The following is a 9,296-nucleotide window of genomic DNA, read 5'->3' as shown; positions in this document are numbered from 1 at the left end:
GTCAGCTGTACTGATTGATTTCTTTGCATAATTAAGTGACATTGGTGTTTAAAATATCCAAGACCCCTGGCTTGTTTTTTTTTTTTCTTTTAAAGGACTTCTTATCTTGTGGTACATTTTTTTGATGGCAAATTATCAGCCACTCCTCTTTGTTCTGCTGGGGGCAGGGAGGGATAGGAGCAAGGCACTTTCACTGCTCCCCTTTTGTTGATTTTTCTGTCCTTGCTTAACCATATGGCCCCCATTATTATAATATCACACAAACCTCCTCTAACGAGAAGCTTTACAGGTGTCATTAGAATAACGATTCACACTCTAATGAAGGTGGGAAAGAAGATTAGCTGGGTTTCTATCAAAGGAAGCCCATGACATCAGCTGTGTGAGCGAAGGGGAGGAGGGAGGAACGGGGCGGGGGTGCAAATGCTACTGTTCTGCCGCCTCCAAGGGCCAGGCCGGTGGAAAAAGAGCTGCACATCCAACCGGATCCTCCTATACTTGGGTATCTTGGCTGACACTGCAGAGGGCTCCTCTGATCCTGGATTTGGGAGCTGGATTAACTTCTTCCATTGCATTGTCTTCTAAGAAAGACACAACCGTTAAAGAGAGATGGGCTCGATGCTCTCTGCCGGAGTCCGTCAATGTGGCTTCATTACAGTCAGGAGAGCTACACCAGTTTGTACTAGCTGAGGATGGGGCCCAGGATCATGTCCCCACTGGGGTGTCTTTGAATAGATGCGACATGGGTGAGAGATGGGAGCAGGCATCTCAGGCTTGAGTTTGGGCTAGGAGATTTGTTTTTAGACCCATAGACTCATCCCATGACCTTGGGCGAGTTAGACTAGACTTGATCCTCACAAGTGATTTAGGCACCCCTCCATCATTGGCAATGATGTCTCCACAAAGGGCTGGGCAGCCATCTCTGGTGGCCAGCCTATGGTGGTGGTGTCCCTGTCATGGAGGGAAGCCCTAATGTAGACAGGACTAGCTCCCGGCCCTGCAGGAAGGAAGCAGAATTAAATGGTGTTCTCTCACACCCTGTCCTCTTTATCACAGCATTTATGACTGGAAAGGGCTTCAGATGGAGAGGTCCAGGGCCACCCCTATCCAGGTACAGTCCCTGCAGCAGAGGGAAACTGAGGCTTAACGGGAACAGAGCAGCCTGAATGCAATGAGAGGTGGCTCAGCACCCTGGCTCTGGACATTGCACTGATTCTGATGCATCCTGATGTGTGCTTTTCCCAGCTTTTCTCTGAAGATGGGGATGCCTCAATGTGGCTCCTACCTCTAATGATAACCGTGCTCCTTGATGGCTACTGCAACTATTAATAAGCTGCCTCTGTGACCCCTCTGTCCCGGGATGGCCCCCCGAACCTGTGGGTAGGGACCCAGATTGGCTATCCCTGCGCTAGGAAGGCTGGCTGGATTATCTGCTAAGCTACGCCATCTGTTCACCAAACTGCCATCATTATGTTGAACCTGGGAAGAAAAATGGCCCCTACAGAGAAGCAATTTGTTCGCTGACTAAACCTCTCAGGCTCTGCCCGTGTCTCGCTCTCCAAATCCGGCGCTGCCATTGGGCCCGGCGCAGGGACTCGTCGCTACCGATTTCACTTAAACAATCTCTCTGCGGCATGGTGGAGCGCAAGCTGGTGGGGCTGGAGAAAGGGCTGGGGCCAGAGGGGGGTATAAGGGGGAGGGGAGGGGGCTGTTTTAATCCGATTACAAAACATAACAGCTTTTCACTGGGGACAGAGGAATGGGAGCCAGGGGGGGAGGCAGGCTCAGTTTCATACCAGACCTGAGCGTCTGGGGTTTAGCAATGATCTCACTGGAAGACCTTTTCTTCCCATCCCAGGAGGTTGTTTTTGAGACCCACTGTGTGGAGATGGGGGGGGCAAAAAAAAAAAAAAAAAAGGAAAGGGTGTAGGGGGCAGGGGAGAGGTGATGGCGTGGGAAGGTGAGGAGTTGGGGACCCGCTCTTGGTCTCATGCGAGGGGGCTGCCCAGAAAGCAGGGGCCTGGATCACCACCTGGCATGAGAGGATTTGTGATCCACTGGTTTGGGAGCCAGGACCATAAGCCTGTCGTGTCCTTAGGGACAGAGGCTACGTTTGCAGCACCAAGCAGGATGGGGGCCCTGATGATAATAATAATAATAATAATAGTAATAGGATTTCCCTCCTTCAGATGTGCCTCTGAGCCCTGCCCTACATCTAGAGGTCCCAGAGGGGAGTGACACTGGCTAGGTAGGGATGCTACCTGATCCCTGTTCCACGGAGAAACAACATCCAAGCTTATCCACTGGGGCATCTTGTTCTAAGCATCATGTCCAGGGAAATCAGCGGGGCTTGAGTATCTGGAGCAGTGGTCTCCAAAGTGGGGTGCACAAGACAATCCATTGGGGTGCGGGAAGAAAATATTAGAACTTCTATTTAGATGCATATTTATATAAATATACATATATGGGGGGGTGCGTGCTCAAAAATTTTTTACTGATAGGGGTGTGCGACCAAAAAAGTTTGGAGACCAGTGATCTAGAGGAGCTGCTCTGAAGCCTGGCCTTCCTGCAGCTGGATGCTGACTTTCCCTGCTGCTTTCTGGACAGTCTCGTCCTCTCTGTTCTTCTAGAGCCTTTCAGGAGCAACTTGGAAGCTCTCCTATCTCTGGACTTGTATCCACGACAGCATTGTCAGCCCCAAACATTTCAAATGCCTGGCCAGGTTTCAGCTCCAGAGATGGACTCTGGATAGGGCAGGGGAGTGTATAATGAGATTTTATTTGCCTTCTGGTTTGAGGGGGGCTTCCTCCAGCTTTGCTCTACATCTAGTAGAGCTAAAACCTCCCTGTTCCCAACTGGCAGCAGAGATCTTTGCATGGTGCCTGGAGTTGGTGGGCCTCAAATGGTGACATTATAGAGGTGCCACTTGCAGTGTGGAGCTAAAGCTACCTTGGGTTCAGCAGTGTTATAATGTTCAGGAAGGGGGGTGTCTTGATTTAGCAAACAAATCCCTCCACTCCCTGCTGGTTTCCACAGCTCCTCTCTCTTAGATTGCACCTGGATGAGCAGAATCCATCCCGATCTGCCTGGCCTGGGGACACTGGGAGAGGGGAGGAGGAACAAGCCTTGCCTGTGTTGTTCCTGGCACAACCCACTGCTGTTAGTCTCTTGCTTCCATGAGTTTTAAATTCACTTGCACATTAAGGACGCCATCCGTGGTTCTAGCGGAGGACTAATTGCTAATTAGCATGCTGGAGCTGGGTCCCCCCCACCCCACGAAGGGACAAGGGCTGTGAATTCCTCAGCTGCTGCTTGTAAATTGTAGGAGAATCTTACTAACTAGCCGGCGCTAACACCTGCAACCGGGGCTCGTCAGCAACTGTTTGATTAAAAGGGGCCTTGTCAGCCAGCTCTTCCACATGGCTTGGTATAATACACCTAATGCATGGGGAAAGCAGTCCAGCTGGGATCCTCTCCCCCCCCCCCCATCTCCCAGTTCCCTGCCCTAAGTGATTAGCCTGGGGGCTAGTAGCACAGGGTAAATCCATTGCACCCTGTGCTTCAGGTCCCAGGTGGGGAAATTCATCCCAGTGGCCTCTGGGTCAAAAATCCTGAGGTGTCAGGAGAGTCCAAAGGCAGATCCAAGCTGGGAAGCCTTCAGGCTCTTCCCATGGATGGGGCAGAGTGATTCTTATCTCTGGGTACATCTACATGTGCATTAATGCACTTTAGTTAACATGCATTAAATCTAGTACCTCCATTGTGAGGTACTAGGAAAATGAGCATTAAGCTATATTCATGCATGTTATCTAAAGAGCATGTTTTTTTAGTGACGCTTTAATACACATTAGCCTGTTTTAATACACATTAGCTAAAGAGCACTTTTTTAAAGTGATGCTTTAATGCGCATTAAAATAACTAATGCACATTAAAGTGCATGTGTAGATGCACCCAGTCCGTTTGGGGGGTAAGGACAGAAAGGGATGATTAGATCTGGTCTGTCCCTTTCCTAATGCAAGCTGTAGAATTAGGTGCATGCTCCGGTGTCTTTCCGGGGGGGGTAGGGGAGGATGTGTTCGTGTGTGTGCGCTAAAACCCCCTTCTAGGGATGGCCATGGCTTGGAGGGGAACCAGGCACTTCCTGTTGAAACACAGAGGGTGCTCAGAATGGGATTTGTAAAGGGTTTGGGGGATAAGAGTTTCTATGAGCAACTCGGGGTCTGATCAGGGCCAGGCTGCTAGAGGGAGTGGTGCTTCCCCACAATTTGGAACCAGGTCTGCAGGATGCCGAGCTGCGAGGTTCAGGTTTGGATTGGGAATAAGACACTGAGATATTGCTAGCATTGCAGTAAGGCTGCAGGGGGGATTGGTCATCAGGTGTCCACTGTGCTGGGCGCTGTGTGGGCACATATATAAGTGCCCACCTCCAGTGCAAACAGGGAAGAAAGGGGTATTATTGTTACCTTCCAGGTGTGGAAGTTGAGGCCCCGGGGGGGGATCCAGGTTAGTTCCTGTTACAGACACAGGAACTGAACCCAAATCTCTTCAGCATGGCTGGCTGGAACTTGGAATAGATTTTCTTTGTTTGATAGGTAAAAAGAATCCCAAATGAGTGACACCAAAATATTTCACCCCACAACCTGATTCCTCTGAACTGTTTTGCTGAAGTTAAATCCTACCAAACCTACAGAAACCACCCCCCAGGTTTCATGTTTTCAGGACAGACTGTTTTGAATTGTTAACTTATGATTTCAGGTTTGAAATGCTTTTTTTTTATTTCCAAATTTCTTCCTGTTAAAAAAAATATTCAGAATTATATTGGAGGGGAGGGATGGGGGGGGGAAGGGGGGAGGACAGGTACATGGACTCCAAAGGATATGTCTGAAGGGACCTAGAACTAAATTTATGTATTGAATTTTGATTCACCAAAAATGTTAGCTTTGTGTGTGTGTGTTTCTACTGGAACCTGAATACACACACACACACACGTGCACATGCACCCCACAAATGTATATAATATTTGTGGGGGAGGGGGTGTGCAAGTGTGTATTCAGGTTCCAACAGAAGCACACAAACGTATAGATATAAATATATTTGGGGGGGATGTATCTGCTGGGAGGCAAAGGGAGCTGGAAAGAGAAAGATTGATTGACACCTATTATAGCCTGAGCTTCAAATCATCATTTCACTCCTTTTCCATGGCCACCTTGCTCTGAAAACTCAACTCAATTTACAAATATATATATAATGGCATGGGGAGGGGGACACTGAAAAATTTACTTTACATTTTTCCCCAGTTCTGGCCCCAAATACAAACCTGCTGCCTTTTCTCGCTGGCCAAGTGATCAGTGAATCAGATCTAGGTTGGACATGCAGGCTTGGGTGTTCATTTCATCCCTACATGATCACCAGAGTTCCTGGTTTTCTCTGATATGAAAAAACAATCCCCAACTTTCAGATTTAAAAAAGTAACCCAAAATCCACATTTTTTCCATGATTAAAACAAAACGCTGCTAATATATCTATATGTCCCTGGCATTTCATTTTAATCATGGAAGAATGTGGATTTTGGGTTACTTTTTTTAAATAAAAAAGAATCCCCAATTTTTGGATCTGAGAAAACCCGGATCCCTGATGATCACTCCAATTAGGAGAACCATTGGAGAGGAGCAGGGAGTGCTGCTGTTCAGCTGCTTCCCTGGTCACCCCCCCACCCCAAGATCCATGGGTGGAGGAAAGAGCTGGGCAAGTGTGAAGGCTTCCTAGTGGGGATGGCACAGGGGTGGGGGATGTGGCGAGCCTGCCTTCTGTGTGCACGCAGAGTAGCAAACCCGGGGAGACAAGTGCCATACGCTTCACACCTTGGGTGCCAGACTCTCTTGCTTGGTGTGCATGTGTCATGCTGGCACACATGTGCCCCAGATGACAGGACAGGTCCCACTGGAGCTGAAGAGTGGAGGGGGATGTGTGTGTGTGTACACACACATGCACAGGCTCTTTGAAATTGTCTGTTAAGGCCAGGGTAGAAGCAGGGCTCTTAGATGTTAGGGAGAGCTTAAACCAGGGGACTAGTGTAGTGATCATTTGATCCTTGGGTCCAATAAATGCGGCCTACAATGAATGAGAAGAATTAAACAACAATTAATGATGGAGCAGCAGGCAACCTCTGCAGACCCTTGGTTTGTTTCTAACTAGTTAGCTAACTGCTTCCTGACTGAGGGACCATCCTCCAATTCTTATTCTCCTGTTAGGGAGCATCTCTAAATTATAACTTCTGTCACTGCAGTGGGGAGGGTCTGGCAGGACATGGGCCACCCTATATGGGTGCTCCTCCTCTGGGCCATCTGCTATCTCCTGCTGTTGGAGATGGGACGCTGGGCCCGGCCTGACCCAGTACTGCGTGGCCCCTGCAGTTTGGATGCTGATGTGGGTTTAGGTCACTTGTTTCCTTCCTGGGCTTATCTCCAAAATCTGTCTGTGCATGACTCTGCCATAGGATCATAACAGATGGGGCTGAGGCATCAACCAGGACTTTAGCAGGATCCACTCTACCTAAGGCATTGGTCTCCAGCCTTTGCTGGTCCATGTTGCTCAGGGGTGACCCTATGATGTTACTCATTACTGAGAGGCCATGAGCTTGGGTGACACAGATGGTGGATTGCAAGTGGGGAAGCTTGGGCTGCAGTCCTGGCTTGGCCACAGGCTGGTGGGTTGACCTTGGGCAGCTTCCCATTCTCTCCTCCATCAGTCCTGTCTCTGCAGATCATCACATCTGCATCTGCCTCGTGTGTGTGTAAAGTGCCTGGAGCCACAGGGCTTTGTATACCACGTCTGTAGACAGTGAGCGCAACTAAATTGTGTGCAGTTGAATCCACATTCAGATAAATCACTTGTACATGCATCAAGGCCCTTTGTGATGCTGGGATCCCGTGCAACAAAACTGCCCAGACACTCACTGAGTGCTGTTGGCTGGAGAGCAGGAGGTGTTATGGGATGGCATTTTGCAGGTACCTTCAACCTGACTAGTAACTCTCAGAGGGATGTCTGCTCATGAGATTTTCAATCCAGGTCAGGGGGATGAGCAGGGCCTGCACTGAGACACCAACTTCTAACCTCCCCTCGAGCCCGAGGGGTGTTTCAAAGGTGATCAAGGGAAAACAGACCTGGTTTGGGGGCTGAGCTGTGTGAGTGGGGTGCAGGGATGTTACATTCAGTCTCCAGCCCTGCCACTGGTTTTATGTGCAAACTTCAAAGGCATTAACCTTCCCTATTAACTGCAGACTGTAACGATCACTTGTGTTGCATTGCATGAGAGAGACAGCCTTGAGTTTCCAGGACAAGGACTTGGAAAAGGAGTGAAATGATGATTCTAAGCTCAGACTATAAGTCAATCGATCTTTCTCTTTCCTTTGCCTCCCAGCACGTGTGGGGTGCAGGATACGGGACCAGCTGGAGATGAGACAATCACAAATAGCATTGTCTTCCATCATATCCCTCTTCTATTTGTTGCAGTATCTTAGCTCTGGTTGGAAATTTTTGGATCAGAAAACTTCCAGGAGAAAAGTTCCCTTTTAAAAAAACCCCCAAAACAGATTTTTTTTGTGCAGGAAAATGTGCATTTTGCCAAACAAGAAAAAAAAAGTTAAAAAAAAAAGAAGAAAAATCTCTATTTCTGTTAGGGGAAAAATGAATGACTTATTTATCCACTGGCAGACAAGGTTCTTTGGGTAGATGTGATATCTTTTCTTAGACCAACTAAATAGTTGTAAAGGGGGATTTTTTTTCTTTCTTCTTTCAAATCAAGGTGGGCATCTTTTGGGGATGGGGGAGCATGTGGTGTGCAAATCCCAAAAATCCTGAGAGTCTGGGACTGGGTCAAACCTGTGTGTTCCCATGATTTTGCCATGGCTAAGACAAGTGTTGCTAGAGCTGTTGCTAGAATTTGTTGTGTGTTTTGAAGAATCAAGAGGATGGTGGCTGCCAGGCCTGGGAAGAAAGGGGGGCTTTTGAGGAGGAAGAGAGGGTCATCACCTGGCAGACAGGACCAAAGGATGGCACTTGGGCAGAGCAGGGGGCACAACGATGGGAATGCGGAGAATAGACTCAATGAAGAGGAGGAAGGAGCTTGGATAACGGGGCTGGGGGCACCCCCAGCTTGTGCCAGCCCTGGTGAGAGCTGCTGGCACCAGCTGGGCTCTCATCCAGCAAAAGCTGCCAGCAGCTCAACTCCTCTGCATGCTTGAGAGGGAGCAAGTGAGGCCCCCAAGGAACAAAGTCTCCGTTGAGCAGGCAGGCGGTACCCACAGCATCCTCCCTTCAGCATGCACAGGCAGGGAGCCCCATCTAGCGGGGAAGCCAACCAGCCCAGAACCCAGTAGAAGAGAGAGGCATCCTCACCCCCATCCAGTCTGGATAGGAGCGCTTGCTACCCAAACTCTTTGGCTGAAAAAAGAAAAAAAAAGAGTTTTGCAGCAAAATTCAAGTGATTGGGATGGTTGGGGTGGTTTCATCAGGGATGATCCTGCCTTAAGCAGGAGGCTTCTCTAGATGTGATCTCATGAGGTCCCTTCCCGCCCTGTGATCTTAAGTTCATCCTTGCTCTGGAAAGAGATTTTCGGGGCATTTTTGGTTAGAAAGTTGGAAATGGGAAACAGGTTCAGTCCTGGAGCCAAAACCTGGAGGGGCCTGGGGGATGATTTGCCCAAGGGAGAAATTATTTGGGTTCTTCAGGGCATCTGCATTGGTAAAAAATTGGCGTCTGTGTAGCAGCATCCTCTGGTGGCTCGAAAATTAAGTACATCTTCATGGTGCTGTGAGATCTTGTAGCTGTTGCTTCTTATATCCTTCATCTTCCAGCAACAGGGACCAAAATGGAAGCTTGATGCCTTTTGCTTGAATTAAAAATGTGTCTAATATTGTAGCATTTGGGGGTGGGATCTTTTTTTCTGCTGGAGAGGGGAAAAAATGGACGAAACCGAAGTTTTTGTTGCACGTTTTTATGCTAAATTCTGAGAGATTTCAAGCAACAGGAAATTTCTTCTCCTATGGAAATATTTCTCCTACTTCCCCCTCCTCGTGCCCACAGCACATTTATAGAATAAGTCCCTGCAGTTTTCCTCCATGGACCCCAACATGTTGTTCAGTGTTGTCATGTCTTTTTATAGCTAGGAAAGACTGGGGCTCAAAGGGGCATAAGTGAAGTGACTGGGATTACCCGGCAAGTCAGTGGCAGAGTTAAGAAGAGACTCCATAACCCTTGCCCTCAGCCTTCCTCCCTGCTTAGCAAAGAGCATCATCTC

Source organism: Crocodylus siamensis, chromosome 6 (genome assembly GCF_052110815.1).
Source record: "Crocodylus siamensis isolate JL-2025a chromosome 6, ASM5211081v1, whole genome shotgun sequence".
Taxonomy (NCBI): domain Eukaryota; kingdom Metazoa; phylum Chordata; order Crocodylia; family Crocodylidae; genus Crocodylus; species Crocodylus siamensis.
The sequence above is the reverse complement of the archived record's forward strand: the minus strand, read 5'-3'. Positions refer to the sequence as shown.